At 34.6% G+C, this 16949-nt stretch overlaps 1 non-coding gene across 1 annotated transcript; it reads right to left on the bottom strand.

Moving 5' to 3' along the window:
* Nucleotides 1-12196: 12196 nt before the first annotated feature.
* On the bottom strand, nt 12197-12268 carry TRNAS-GCU. Its single transcript has one exon. It is a non-coding gene; the product is annotated as a tRNA-Ser (tRNA).
* Between the last annotated feature and the right edge of the window lie 4681 nt (nt 12269-16949).

The following is a 16949-nucleotide window of genomic DNA, read 5'->3' on the forward strand; positions in this document are numbered from 1 at the left end:
AGATTAGAATCGCCAATATTATAAGTGATCTTTGAGCATCATTTAATTTGTTTTTTAGCCTTTTGGATTTCCTATTATGTGAATTGCTTTTCTTATTTCTCCATTTCGAATTGAATTATTTCTCTTTTCTGTCTTGGTTTGTAAGTGTTCTTTTTATATTCCAGATATTAGTTCCATGAAAATAATTTTCTAATTCTATTAGTTTTATTTTATATTTGCTTTTTGTTTTAAAAAGTTTTTGCATTTTGATGTCAAATTTATAAATCTCTTCCTTTAAAATTTGGATTTTTAAACTTATATAACAATTTAATACTCCAAATTTACAAATATTTGCTAAAATTAATAACTGTTTTCCACATTTAACTGTTTAATTAATGTGAAATTATTTACTTTTGTAAATAGTACCAGATGGGGATTTCTTTCTTTTTTTCTAATAATATGACCAATTGTTTACAATCTATTTAGTAAATTCAACCGTTCTTTCAACACTAATGTAAAATACCATCTTTGTCACATATCAGTTCACATCTTTATCTATGTTTATGGCTATAAATCTATAATCTGTTCCTGGACTCCATTTTGTTCTATTGATTTGTCTGTTCTTGTGCTGATTATACTTTTTCAATAATTAAACCTTCATAACATGTTTTGATATCTGATGGGGAAAATTTTAACGTTACTTTTATTTTCAAAGATATTTTACATATATAGGTGCATTTCTTCTTCAGAACAAATTTTAAAAGGAGATTATTAATTTCTACTTAAATAAGACATATTAGATTTTATTGAGATCTCTTTAAATGTACAGAACAATTTTGAGAGAATCATCATCTTTTTAATATTTTCTTTCTGTCTTTGAAATGGACATGTCTCTCTACTTATTTGTGATTTTTATATTGCTAAGTAATGTTTTATTGGTTTTTATTTCATATACATCTTACACATTTCTTGTTATGTTTATTCCTAGATTGGAGAAGGAAATGGCAACCCACTCCAGTACCCTTGCCTAGAAAATCCCATGGACAGAGGAGCCTGGTATGCTACAGTCCATGGGGTCACAAAGAGTCAGACATGACCGAGTGAATTCACTCACTCATTCACTTTATTCCTAGATATTTTGTAGTTCTGGTTGGAATGATAATCATTATATTTTTGTCTGTAACATTTCCTAATTGATAACTACCAATGTATATTTATTTTGTGTCTGAGCTCTGTTATTACACAGTGGCTGATCAGGTCTATGTTACTCAATTTCTTATGTCCTCACATACGCCTCACATACTTGGGTGAGTGATGTTCTATTATCAACTGGCAGGCCAAAATCCTGACTGAGCTCCTTTTAGCCCTCTTCTTTAGTTGGCTGAATTCAGTTCTCTTTCTTGTGTAAATTAAACTAAATTTTAGTTTATTCTGAGAATGATCAATGGCCAATAATATCCTCTTTATACCCTCATTCATTTAGCATTTTACCTTCACTGGATCCTTTTAGATCCCAATGCCTATTGTATTTAATGGAAGTTCACTGTCTTGGATTGTTCAATACTTGTCTTTTTCTGAGAAGTAGATATGGCCACTGCTGCTATGGTGTTATGTTCTCTGTCTCATCCTTACCTGCAATACTCTTAACTCATTCCATCATGCTGTATGTCTAAAGTTCTTGACACAAAATAGATGCTCTGGAAATGTTAATTCTATTTATGCTAAAAATAAAGTAAAATATAATCCTAAAGGACACTCAAATATCCAAATGAAGCAGATTCCCAAGTTTCCTGTCTTATAAGACCTCTACATTATGTGAAGAGCAATAGTGGGATTCTCTAACCCCTTGGGGGAGTCCAAAGTTTCTCCTATTCTCCTCTCTCTTTTTTTAACCAAAGAGACAACAACAAAACAGATTCATTTAAGGTATAAAAATGAGGTCACTGGATTCATGAAATCAAGCATTAAACAGGGGCTTTTTCTTTGGGCTCACTGTTCAGGGGCACCACTAGCAATTATGGCAATTAGATCCAGAAAACCATGATCTCTGTAAAATTCTGAGGGCTTTTTGAGGAAGGAGGGCATAGGGAAAGCTGCTTAGCCCTGTATCTGGTCCCTGACAGCCCAACCTGATTCACCCTGATCTTAGTGATAGGAAACAACCTTGGGGTTTGGGTCTAGACCCCTGACATGGAATAAAAACTCTATGTTGGCTTAGAGTGTCAGCTTGTCGTTTAAGCATTATGTTCTTTGTGGATTTAGTATGATGGTCTGCAGCTGGTAAATCAGAGTTTCAGGGTCCTAGCCAACATCTCTTCCCATAAGAGACACAACTAGAGTCAGAGCCAGTATCTCTTCTAATTGTTGGCAGATGTGAGCAGACATTCATTTTATTTTAGTGTTTAACTTGAAGTTTTGAAATGTGAAATGTGTTCACTGTAGCTTGGAAAGTGTAACAGATATCGAGAACTCAGTTCTTCAGATCCTAGTCCAGTTCATAATATGTTTCCCAACCTCACACTTGCTCTAACCTTTGTTTCTCCACTGCCCATGGACAGACATTCAAGATGTTGCCTGGATCTCTCAATAAATTCTATTCCAGGCCTCTCCATTACTGTACTCCATATGTCCAGTAACCCTTCCATTGCTAACTGCAGGATATTTTGGAATCTATTGATCATTTGGGTCATCACCTGTTGCTATTCTCTGTATTTCCTGGGTATCATGTACTCTGAAGAATTAGATTTTCTGTTAGTACTTGAAACAGAGAGGGAGAAAAAAAAAAAAGAAAAGACTGAGAGTTAGATCGACCTCAGTCTAATTATTTGTTCTGTTAGTTCAAAAATATATATTTTATGATTTTGGGATATATTTACTATATGGAAAATTTTTTAAGGACAGAAATTGCAGGAAAAATAGAACAAACATCTCTCTTAATCATGCAGAATTGGCAATTAAAATTTAAATAAATAATGCTGCTATTTTCCATTTTATCATATTTGTTTCAAGTATTTTTAATCTAAGTACATTATTATAGGTAAAGCTAAATCTCCCTTTTTTTCCTATCCTCATTCCCATTTCACTCTTTTTTTCCCTCTAAGCAGTTGTGATCATTAATTTAATGTATGCTTTCCTCTTTTTTACATATTCCTATATCCATGAACAATATATAGTAATGTTCTGTGTGTGCTTTAAAAATGCACATCAGTAGTATTATTTAATATTATAGGGATCAATTGATATTTGTAAGTTTCTATGTTGACTGGTTATATGTTTTTACAAACATATAATGCATTACTTTTTCTATATAGTCTATCATGTACATATGTTGTTGTTCAGTCGTTCGGTAGTGTCTGACTCTTTGTGACCCCATGGTCTGCAGCACGCCAGGTTTCCCTGTCCTTCACCATCTCCCAGAGCTTGCTCAAACTCATGTCCATTGAGTCAGTGATGCCATCCAACCATCTTGTCCTCTGTCGTCCCTTTCTCTTCCTGCCTTCAATCTTTCCCAACATCAGGGTCTTTTTCTAATAAGTTGGTTCTTTGCATCAAATGGCCAAAGTATTGGTGCTTCAGCTTCAGCATCAGTCCTTCCAATGAAGATTCAGGACTGATTTCCTTTAGGATTGACTGGTTTGATTTACTTGCAGTCCAAGGGACTCTCAAGAGTCTTCTCCAACACCACATTTCAAAAGCACCAATTCTTCAATTGATGAAAGAAAGCTCAGCCTTCTTTGTGGTCCAAATCTCACATCCATAAATGACTACTGGAAAAACCATAACTTTGACTATACGGACCTTTGTTGGCGAAGTAATGTTTCTGCTTTTTAATAAGCTGTCTAGGTTGGTCATAGCTTTTCTTCCAAGGAGCAAGTGTCTTTTAATTTCGTGACCGCAGTCACCATCTCCAGTGATTATGGAGAAAAAGAAAATAGAGTTTCTAACTGTTTCCATCGTTTCCCCATCAATAGATGAAGTGATGCCATGAAGTGATGGGACTGGATGCCATGAGCTTCGTTTTTTGAATGTTGAGTTTTAAGCCAGTTTTTTCACTCTCCCCTTTCACTTTCATCAAGAGGCTCTTTAGTTCTTCGCTTAGTTCCATAAGGGTGGTGTCATCTGCATATCTGAGGTTATTGATCTCTCTCCCAGCAATCTTGATTCCAGCTTTTGCTTCATCCAGCCTGACATTTCACATGATATACTCTGCATAGAAGTCAAATAAACAGGGTGACAATATACAGCCTTGATGTATTCTTTTCCCAATTTGAAACCAGTCCACGTAGTTCCATGTCCGGTTCTAACTGTTCCTTTTTGACTTGCATACAGGTTTCTCAAGAGTACATATATATCAAGCACATATACATCATATATATATGTACACATATATATGTACATGTATATATTGTACATATACCACAGATAAAGAGTGAATGTTTAGGTTTTCCCCAACTGTTTTCTAATACGAATGTTACTGCAATAAACATCCTTCTATATGTGTCCCTATATGTACAAGAGTTTAACTAGAGATTAAAGAAATACATTTGCTGGATCCTAGGTTACGTGAGCTTTCAATTTTTCCATTTACAGTCAAATAGATTTCTTAAGTGATTAGAGCAATTCTCATCTCCACCAGCAGTGTAAGAAGGTTTCTATTTATTCACCTTCTTGCCAAGACGTAAAATGATAGCCTTCATAATATTTGTAAATCTAATGGGTGAGAAGTAAAACTTATTGTCTTAATTGTTTAATTTGCATATTCCTGACTGCTAATGAGGTTGAGTACTTTCTCATATGTTCATTAGACATATAGATTTCTCTTCTGTAAATTGGTGATTCATTTCCTTTGGTGACTTCTTTCCTACTTAAAATATTTTGTTTTATTTACTATTGGATATAATTTAAAAATTTTAATTTGCTTCACTTTTTGAAAAGTAGATGAATAGAGTAAAGCAAAATTACGTGACATAAAATGATATACAATTAAAATTAATTCTGACTTTCTTCCTCTGATCCCAGTCACCAAGTTCTCCTTTCTTAATGCAACTGTTACCCAATTTTGTGTTATCTTTTCAGAGATCTATATATTCATACACACAATATTTTTTCTTCACAAATATTAATTTGTTAAAGTTACACCTTGTAACTTTAACTTAATGTGTTGAAACCCTTTCCATGTAGTGCTGACTTGTTCTTTTATAAATTTAATTTTATGTTTTTAAATTAATTTTATATTTTTAAATTAATTTTTGTTGGAGTGTAGTTGTTTTCCCAGGTGGTACACTTGGTAAAGAATCTGTCTGCCAATGCAGGAGACACAGGAGACATGGGTTGAATCCTTGGGTTGAGAAGATCCCCTGGAAAAGGAAATGGCAACCCACTCCAGTATTGTTGCTGAAAATTCCCATGGACAGAGGGGCCTGGCAGGCTACAGTTCATGGGGTCACAGAGAGTCAGACATGATTGAGGATGCACATTATTTTTATAGTTGATTTAAAATGTTGTGTTAGTTTCTGCTGTACAGCAAAGTGAATCAGTTATACATATACATATATCCACCCTTTTTAAGATTCTGCTCCAAAATAGATCATCACAGAGTATTGAATAGAGTTCCCTATGCTATACAATAGTTTCCTATTAGTTATCCATTTCATATATAGTAGTGTGTATACATCCTTCCCAATCTCCAAATTTATCCCATCCCACTTTCCCCCCTTTGGTAACCATAAGTTTGTTTTTTACATCTGTGCTTCTGTTTCTGTTTTGTAAATAGATTCATTTGTACCATTGTTTAAATTCCACATATAAGCAATATCATATGATATTTGTCTTTCTCTGACCTCTCACTGAATATAACAATCTCTTAGATTCATCCATGTTGCTGAAAATGGTATTATTTCCTTCTTTCTTATGTCTGAGTAGTATATATGTACCACATATATATGTAGTAGTATATATGTACCATTGTATATGTGTACCACATCTTCTTTATCCATTCCTCTATCAATGGGCACTTAGGTTGCTTCCATGTCCTGGCTATTGTGAATAGTGCTGCAATGAACATTTGGATACATGAATCTTTTTGAATTATGGTCTTTATCTTGATATATGCCTAAGGGTGGGATTGCTGGATCATATATTAACTCCATTTTAGTTTTTAAGGAACCTTCATACTGTTTGTTTTCCATAATGGCTCAACCAATTTTCACTCCCACCAACAGTGTAGGACAGTTTCCCTTTTCTCTGCATCTTCTCCAGTATGTATTGTTTGTAGATTTTTTATGGTGGCCATTCTGACCAGTGTGAGATGATATCTCATTGTAGTTTTGATTTGCATTTCTTTGACAATTAGCGATATTGAGCATCTTTTCATATGCCTACTGACCATCTATATGTCTTCTTTGTAGAAATATCTAGATCTGCCCAATTTTTGATTGGATTTTCATTTTAATATTGCGCTGCTTGAGGTCTTTGTATACATTGGACGCTAATTTCTTGTCAGTAGCTTTGTTTGCAAATATTTTCTCTCATTCTGTGGGTTGTCTTTTCTTTTTGTCTATGGTTTCCTTTGCTTTTTATTTAAATTTAATTAGGTCTCATTTATTTATTTTTATTTTCATTACTCTAGGAGGAGGATTAAAATGGCTTTGTTGTTTTGTTAGCTATTGCATTGTATTTTGCCATATAGTGTGAAGGCATTTTAAATTAATTTTCCAATTAATAGATAACTATAAGGCATATTTACGTGCTAATAAGGTACTTGAATACATAAAATGAAATTTCTGTAGAGGTACAAACTTACAGAAATACACCTGTAGTGTGATTTTTTAATATAATACAATTTTTGAAGGGTCAAGTAGCCAAATATTATTAAGGCTACAAGGCTTTTGAAACATGTAATTATTAATAACTATATTGAACTTTTTACCCTATAAAACATAGACTAAATCTTACTTTCCAGTGTTCATTAAACATTTACAAAATTTGTACAGTTATCAAGTTTCAAAATTTTCAGAGCAAGTAGTCTATGTATGAAATGGTTTGCAACAACTAACAAATATTATATAATTTAAACATAGAATAACTTTACAATACCTAGTTTGCCATTCATTTTCTTAAAAAAATTATTTGTGTATAATTGGTTTACAGTGCTGTATTCCTTCTGTACAGCAAAGTGAATCAGTTATAAGTGTACATATTGCACTTTTTAAAGATTCTTTTCCCATATAGTAGGTTACCATTCATGAACATGGTCTAGCTCTCTGTTTATTTAGGTCATCTTTAGATGATCAGTGAAATTTCATATTTTTCTCTACAATGGCCATGAGTATTTCTTCTTATGCTTATTTCTAAGTTCTTTATATTTATGTTGTTATTGTGATTATAAGTTATATAACTCTCACATTTTTGACAATAAATGATTTGTAGGAAAGCTATTTTTTATATTTTGTGGCTACATATTTTCTTAATATATGTAATATAAAATTAAAAGATCCTTGCTCCTTTGAAGAAATGCTATGACAAAACTAGACAGTGTACTAAAAAGCAGAGATAACATTTTGCCAACAAATGTCCTTATAGTCAAAGGTATGGTTTTTCCAGTAGTCATGTATGTATGTGAGAGTTGGACCATAAAGAAGACTGAGTTCTGAAAAAGTGATGCTTCCAAATTGTGGTGCTGGAAAAGACTCTTGAGAGTCCCTTGGACTGCAAGGAGATCAAACTAGTCAACCCTAAAAGAAATCACTCTGAATATTCATTGGAAGGACTGATGCTGAAACTGAAACTCCAATACTTTGGCCAACTGATGCAAAATGCTGACTCACTGGAAAATACTCTAATGCTGGAAAAAATTGAGGAGGGGGTGACAGGGATGAGATGGTTGGATGTCATCACTGAGTCAATGCACATGAGTTTGAGCAAACTCCGAGAGATAGTGAAGGACAGGGAAGCCTGGTGTGCTGCAGTTCATGGGGTTGCAATAAATTGAACATAACTTAGCAACTGAACAACAATTTTCCTTATTTGATAGTTGTTCCTCTTTGAAAACATCTTTATTTTTTGTTGTAGGTTTACCTGGATACTTTTCTGGTTTTGATAAAAATTATTTTATTTCAACTTTATGCTTCATATGTCCTGCAAGTTTCTTGAAGGACTTGTTTTCAACTTATGGGAGTTCTGTTATATATTAGCTTGCCAAGGTTTTTTCCGTGAAATAATGCATGTGAGATTTTTACCAACTACTTTTTCCACATCTGTTGAGATGACCATGTAATATTTTGTCCTTTGATTTGTTAAAGATAGAATTCCCGATTTTCTGTCCTTGCATTTCTGAGACAAACTTCGCTTGGCTATGCTTTATTATTTTCCTAATATGCTGCTGGACTTAATTTGCCAATGTTTTATTTAGATTTTTTCATTTGTGTTAATAACCAGCATTATTGCATATTCATTAGAAATATGGACCCTGTAGTGAAAATATCTGAATTTGAATTATGGCTTAATCATTTATTAGCCCTGTGATCTTAGACAAATTACTTATTTCCTTTCACCATTTGTAAAATAGGGATAATAATTGTATTTATTCTCTATGTTATTAAAATGATTAAATGTATTAATATACATTCTAGTTATCTTTTACTGTATAAAAGATGCACTGAGTATTTGTCTGCATTGGTTAAAATCCATTTCAAATGACAATTTCTGTTCCTGTTCTTCTGTTACATAATAAATAAACAAATATAGTGGCTTAAGACAATGATTATTCTTATTATGTCTTGTAATTATCTGGGATTACTAAGGTGTCAATCAGCTGGGAGCTCAGTGGGGCTGGAATGTCCAAGATGGCTCACTTGTATGACTGGCAGTTGATGCTACAGATGAGGTTGTCTTTGGGGATGCCTACATTTTGTCTAACTATGTGGTTTGACTTTCTCACAGCTTAGAGCCTGGCTCTTAGAGAACATTGCAAAAGAACCAGATGAAAGTTGAAAGGCTTCTTATAATTTAGCTTTTGAGGTCTCATAATACCACTTCCACTGGAGCTCAAGAACTTCTTCCAAGCTCATGGAGGATATAGGCAAAATTTATTTCTTGTGGTTGTAGAACTGAGTATCCATATTCTTGCTGTCAACTGGAGAGGGAAGGATTTTTCTCTACTCCTAGATGCCACTCTCATGCCTAAGCCATGTGGCCCTCTGATAACATGACAGTTTACTTCTGCAAAGAATCCTTTTTCAGTATACTATTTCAAGGGCTTATACGTAATTGTGACATTGACTATCTCATCACCTTTGTAAAATAGTGTAACCTAATAGCAACTATCCCATCATATTCATAAGTCCCACCCACACTCTAGTGAAGGACATGCTCACCAAGTACTGAGAATCTTGAGTTTTCATTTTAGAAATTTTCCTATCATAAAGGGCAAAAGGCATGATTAGGGAAACTACAAGAAATAGAAATTGCCATTAAAGACCTGAAAAATAATAGTAATAAAATAAGTGCAATTAAAATGTTGCCATTGTCCCCTTTGTCATATTGGTAAAGAGTTAAAAAGACTGATAGCTCAATATTGGGCAGGATGTGAAGAATTTGCCATTTTTACCTACTGACATGACAGCTTACATCCTTGATGGCTCAGCAGGTAAAGAATCCACCTGCAATTCAGGAGACACAGGTTTAATCCCTGGTCCAGGAAGATCCCCTGGAGAAGGATATGGCAACCCACTCCAGTATTCTTGCCTGGGAAACCCCATGGCCACAGGAGCCTGGCATGCTACAGTCCAAAGGGCCACAGAAAGTTGGACACAACACAGTGGTGAAGAGAGAGAGAGAATCTTTCATAAGATCAGCTTGAAGATCAAAAATATTATTACTTATATTTTTATAGTTTGAAATTCATTGAAGCACTCTTTTTAATAGCAAAGCAATTAAAAAGCACCTAAATGTAACAATAATGTGGGATTAGTTAATTAAATCAGATCTTCAAATAGACTTTGCAACCATATTTAATTACTGAGGGAAATCTTCATAAAAACAAATAAAATGGTACTGAAGAATTTATCTGCAGGGCAGCAATGGAGAAACAAGCATAGAGAATAGACTTAGGGACATGGGGAGAGGGGATGAGAGGGTGAAATGTATGGAGAGAGTAACATGGAAACTTACATTACCATATGTAAAATAGATAGCCAATGGGAATTTGCTGTATGTCTCAGGAAACCCAAACATGGGCTCTGTATCAAATTAGAGGGGTGGGATGGGGAGGGAGATGGAAGGGAGGTTCAAAAGGGAGGGGATAAGACCCAGAGGAATCGGGTGGAGAGGGAGGTGGGAGGGGGGATCGGGATGGGGAATACGTGTAAATCTAGTGCTGATTCATGTCAATGTATGACAAAACCCACTGAAAAAATAAATAAATAAATAAATTAAAACAAACAAACAAACAAACAAAAAAAAGGGAGGGGATATATGTATACCTATGGCTGATTCATGTTTAGGTTTCACAGAAAACAACAAAATTCTGTAAGGCAATTATCTTCAATTAAGAAATAAATAATATTAAAAAAAACAAATAATAAAAATGTCCAGAATTATCTCATTAAAAAAAAACAAAAAAAAAAAACTTTCCCATTTGCTCTGTTAAGGGCTCCTTGGGGTTGGGAGTGGTCAAACACAAGGATATTTCACTTCACATAAGAAGCCATTCTTCCACACTTTACCATTCATTCTTTGAGTGTAAGGTTACATGAGGTGTATGTTAAGAAGTTTAAGTGAAGTGGTAGTAGTAGGCATCATGCCATATAGTACCAGATAAATGTAATGCTTTGAGGGAACTCAGAACTGTACTTGCTTTCTACATGGAGAAGCAGTGTGGAACACTAGAAAGAGTACAGGATTAGGAATAAGAAGACTTATACTTGAGTTCATGTCACTCACTTGTTATGACATCTTTGACATTTCTTTTCACCTTTGTGAGCCTCAGTTTGCTGACATGCAATGAAAACATTGGACTATATCAGTGCTTCTCAACCTTGACTGCACATTAGAATTATTTATGAATTTTTAAAAACACTGATGCCTGAGGCCCCAGTCATGACTAATTAAATATGAGTTTCTAGGGATAAATCTGAAAGGACTGATATTTTTGTAAAGGTTCACCTCTGTCATTGAAAATTCTAATGTTAATAGCCATGATTGACAGCCATTCAACTAGCTAACTTCTACAGACAGATCCTCCCAAGTTTGATAGTTGAGATTCCACAATTCTTTGAGAGACCAAGACTTGACATTGAGGTGGTTCTGTCAGTTCAACAACCTCCCCCCCCCCCCCCCCCCCACACACACAACAAAAGGACACACACGGTGTCTGAGGATCATAGGACTCAAGGAGAGAGCTATACAGCCAACTCCCAACAACTAATTGGAGAGCAAACACTGGATAGAATGGAACATACTTTAATAGCTGTGCCGAACTTTACCTCTTCTGGATTTTCACCTCCTTCTCTGCCAAAGTTCACTAATTTTTTTAAGATGCTAAACTTGGAAAACTTTGTCCACATTTGATCTCACCCATCTCTTTAGTGTTGAAGCGTGACCAAATCCTTTTCCCTTTATCTTAGTTACAAGTGAGTGGGAATGTTTGAAAGATTTCTCCTGAGAAATCTGTATGCAGGTCAAGAAGCAATAGTTAGAACCAGACATGGAAGAATGTCGATGGAACATGGTTCCAAATCGGGAACATGCTTCCAAATTGGGAAAGGAGTACATCAAGGCTGTATATTGTCACCCTGTTTATTTAACTTCTCTGCAGAGTCTAGAAGTCACTCAGACATGACTGAGTGACTGAACAACAAGAGAAGAATTACTCAACAAGAAAACAGTAAACAATAGAAAAGATGAACAAAACTAAGATTAAAAACATGAACAAATTTGACAACTCTTAGCTAGACTTACCAAGGAAAAAAGAGATGACTCAAATCAACAAAATTATAATTGAAAAAGGAGGCATCATACCTGACACCACAGAAATAAAAGGGAGCCCATGAGGATACTATCTATCTATCTATATCTATATTAGTGATCTTAGTGAAGTCGCTCAGTCATGTCTGACTCATTGCGACCCCATGGACTGTAGCCCACCAGGCTTCTCAGTCCATGGACTTTTCCAGGCAAGAGTACTGGAGTGGGTTGCCATTTCCTTCTCCAGGGGATCTTCCAAACCCAGGGATCGAACCTGGGTCTCCTGCACAGCAGGCAGATGCTTTACCATCTGAGCCACCAGGGAAGTCCATATATATATACAGTAACAACCTGGACAGCCTAGAAGAAATGGAATCACTCCTAGAAACATAAAATCTACCAAGACTGAATTATAAAGAAATAGAAAAGTCTGAACAGACCAAATGTTAGTAAGGAGAGTAAATCAGTAATCAAGAATTTCCCAGTGAAGAAAAACCCTGGACCAGATGGTTTCACCAGTGAATTTTAACCAAATTTTTAAAGAATCAATATCAATCCTTCTCACGCTCTTCATAAAAGTTGAACACAGGGTAACATTTCCCAACTCATTTTACAAGGCTAACATTATCCTGATACCAAAGCCAGAAAAGGGCACAAGAACAGAGATCTACAGGACAATATTCATGATTAATATAGATGTAAAAATTCTGTATAAAATACTAGCAAATGAATTTAGCTGAACATTAAAAGGATAATTCACTACCATCAAGTGGGATTTATTACTGGGATGTAAGAATGGTTCAGCATGTGCAAATCAATAAATGTGATCATTGTATGCATAGAATGAAAGAAAAATCACATGATCATTTCAATAGAGAAAAAAAAACATTTGGTGAAATTCAATATCAGTTCATGATAAAACAAAATTAGAGAAGGAACATAACTCAGTGTAATAAAGGCTATCTATCAGAAACCCACAGTTAACATCATATTCCATGATGAAAGGTTGAAAGCTTTTCCTTTGAGATCAAGAATAAGACAAGAGTGCCCACTTCCATTACTCTTATTCAACATAGTTCTAGAAGATCTAGTCACAGCAATCAGGCAAGAAAAAGACATAAAAGACATCACAATTAGAAAGGAGGACGTAAAATCAGCTATTTGTGGATGATATAATTTTACATATAGAAAATCTTGAAGACTCCACCAAAAAAAAGCTGTTAGATCTGATCAGCAAATTCAGTGAATTCACAGCAAAGAAAAAAATTAACAGACAAAAACCAGTAGTGTATAACAAATTATTTGAAAGATAAAGGAAACATCCATTTGCAGTATCACCAAAAACAACAAAATATTTAGGGATAAATTTAACCAAAAGAGAACTACAAGATACTGATGAAAGAAATCCAAGAAGACAAACAAATGGAAAGGTATCTTATGTTCATGGGTCGGAAAATTGATATTTTTAAAAAGCCAGCATTGACAAAAGAAACATACAGATTCAGTTCAATGCAATCTCTGTAAAGATACCAACAGTATTTTTTACAGAAATAGAAAAAATTCTAAAATTTAGATTGAACCAAAAAGAATCCATATATTCAAAACAATCCTGAAAAAGAAGAGCAAAGTGGGATTACATATACTTTCTAATTTCAAGCTTTGTTAGAAAATTATAGTAATTGAAACAGTATGGTACTGTCATAAAAGCAAACACATAGACCCATGGAACAGAACAGAGAGCTCAGAAATAAACCTATTCACATCTGGTCAATCAATAATTGATGGGGGAACCCATAATACTCAATGGAGAAAAGACAGTCTCTTCAATAAATAGTTCTGGGAAAATTGGATATTCACACAAAAAGGAATGAAACTAGACCCCATCTTATGTCACTCACATAAGTTAACTCAAAATCATTTAAAGACATAAATGTGATATATTAAACCATAGAACTCCTAAAGAAAACACAGGGAAAAAACTCCTTGACATGGTTCTTGGCAATTACTTTTTTGGAAGTGATACTCAAAGTACAGCAAACAAAATAGAAGACAAACAAGAGGGATTTCAACAAACTAAAAGGCTTCTGCACAGTAAAAGAAATGAAGAAAAAAAAATGGAAGGAGAAACATTATGACATGGAAAAGAATTATTTGCAAGCCATTTATCTAATGGGAATTAATATCCAAAATATGTAAAGAACTAATACAACTCAATAGCAAAGAAAACTACACAATACAGTTAAAAATGTGCAAAGGACCCAGTCATTTTTTGAAGAAGATATACAAGCAGTCAAGGTGTTCAACTAATCATTAAGGAAATGCAAATCCAATACACAATGAGATATCACCTCATGTCTGTTGGAATGGCTATAATAAAAAAGACCAGAGATAATGGAGGCAAGGTTTTATTTTCTTTATTTTTTGTTTATTTGGCAAGGTTTTAAAGGAAAGGGAATCCTCTGACATATTAGCAAGATTGTATTTTTTTTTTCAGTTTTATTTATTTATTTATTTTCTTAGTTTACAATGTTGTATTGGTTTTGCCATACACTGACATGAATCCGCCATGGGTATACATGTGTTCTCCATCCTGAATCCCCCTCCCACCTCCCTACCCATCCCATCCCTTTGGGTCATCCCAGTGCACCAGCCCCGAGCACCTTGTATCATGCATTGAACCTGGACTGGCAATTTGTTTCACATATGGTAATTTACATGTTTCAATGCCATTCTCCCATGATCCTGCCCTCGCCCTCTCCCACAGAGTCCAAAAGACTGTTCTATACATCTGTGTCTCTTTTGCTGTGCAGCATACAGGGTTATTGTTACCATCTTTCTAAATTCCATATGTATGCATTAATATACTGTATTGGTGTTTTCTTTCTGGCTTACTTCATTCTGTATAATAGGCTCCAGTTTCATCCACTGCATTAGAACTGATTCAAATGTATTCTTTTTAATGGCTGAGTAATATTTCACTGTGTATATGTACCACAGCTTTCTTATCCATTCATCTGCTGATGGACATCTAGGTTGCTTCCATGTCCTGGCTATTATAAATAGTGCTGCAATAAACATTGGGGTACACGTGTCTCTTTCAATTCTGGTTTCCTCAGTGTGTATGCCCAGCAGTGGCATTGCTGGGTCATATGGCAGTTTTACTTCCATTTTTTTAAGGAATCTCCACACTGTTCTTCATAGTGGCTGTACTAGTTTGCATTCCCACCAACAGTGTAAGAGGGTTCCCTTTTCTCCACACCGTCTCCAGCATTTATTGCTTGTAGACTTTTGGATAGCAGCCATCCTGACTGGCGTGTAATGGTACCTCATTGTGGTTTTGATTTGTAATTCTCTGATAATGAGTGATGTTGAGCATCTTTTCATGTGTTTGTTAGCCATCTGTATGTCTTCTTTGGAGAAACGTCTGTTTAATTCTTTGGTCAACTTTTTGATTGGGTAGTTTATTTTTCTGGAATTGAGCTGAGGAGTTGCTTGTATATTTTTGAGATTAATCCTTTGTCTGTTGCTTCGTTTGCTATTATTTTCTCCCATTTTGAAGGCTGTCTTTTCACCTTGTTTATAGTTTCCTTTGTTGTGCAGAGGCCTTTAAGTTTAATTAGGTCCCATTTGTTTATTTTTGCTTTTATTTCCAATATTCTGGGAGGTGGGTCATAGAGGATCCTGCTGTGGTTTATGTTGGAGAGTGTTTTGCCTATGTTTTCCTCTAAGAGTTTAGAGTTTCTGGTCTTATGTTTAGATCTTTAATCCATTTTGAGTTTATTTTTATGTATGGTGTTAGAAAGTGTTCTAGTTTCATTCTTTTACAAGTGGATGATTGCAAATTGGCACATCAACTGTAGAAATCTATATAGTGGTTCTTCAAAAAATTAAAAATAGAACTACCATATGATTCACCAATTCCCCTTCTGGGAATATATCTAATGGATACAAAAACAATACTGGAGAGCTATTTTATGAATTGAAGCATATTCATAGAAACATATAATCATTATTTGTAATAGCTGAGACATGGAAACTAATTAAGTGTGCATGGATGGATGAATGTATAAAGAAGTTGTATATATATATAAATGCTGATTTGAGGAAGGTGGAGATAAATCCCTTTTCAGACAATCAAAAACTTGAGGAGAGTGAACAAGATTTTGGATGTGAGAACAGTCAGCACATGAGGAATCGGGTGGAGAGGGAGGTGGGAGGGGGGATCGGGATTGGGAATACATGTAAATCCATGGCTGATTCATATCAATGTATGACAAAACCCACTGGAAAAAAAAATAACAATAATAATAAAAAAAGAAAACTTAAAAAAAATACTACATGATGATTTCTTTTCTTTCCTTCTCATTTTTTATGTGAGAAGGGAGAGTAACATCAGTTATTCCATCTTGGATGATAAGATCTAAGAGCAGAGAGTCTCTTGCTGTGTATCTAGTAGACATATTTATGAAACCACAGCTCTTGAATAAGTTCTTTTTTGAATGAATATAACTACAAAGATTCACACCAGGGAGTCTGAAAATTTTAATTTAATGGAATAATAAAATTACAGAGGTATAGCATGTCAGAGTAGGAAGGACACTTAGACTAAAAATTTAGAAAATTCTATCTCTTATCCGGGTAGATGAGCCATGGTGATATTTGAACTGATCTTTTAGTTCAGTTCCTCCAGAAGCATCTGTTGTATCCCTGAAATGTGACAGGAATGTGCCAGAATTTGGTATATATGTGTGAGTACAAAATATCTCTCCCTTTACTGATTTTAGTAGCCCAGTAGGGAGGACAGAGAACATACAAGTAAATAAATAAATAAATGAAAACATATACACACAACTTGAAATGCTATAAAAATAAACAAGTACTGAGAGAATAATCATGTGGTGGAAGACAGGAAATTTATTAACCTTGTTGGTAGATTGTTTGTTCAGGAGAAACCTCAGACAAGATTTAACTTTTAAGCTGAGACCTGAAGGACAAAAAGTAGTAAA

Source organism: Cervus canadensis, chromosome X, assembly GCF_019320065.1.
Source record: "Cervus canadensis isolate Bull #8, Minnesota chromosome X, ASM1932006v1, whole genome shotgun sequence".
Classification (NCBI taxonomy): domain Eukaryota; kingdom Metazoa; phylum Chordata; class Mammalia; order Artiodactyla; family Cervidae; genus Cervus; species Cervus canadensis.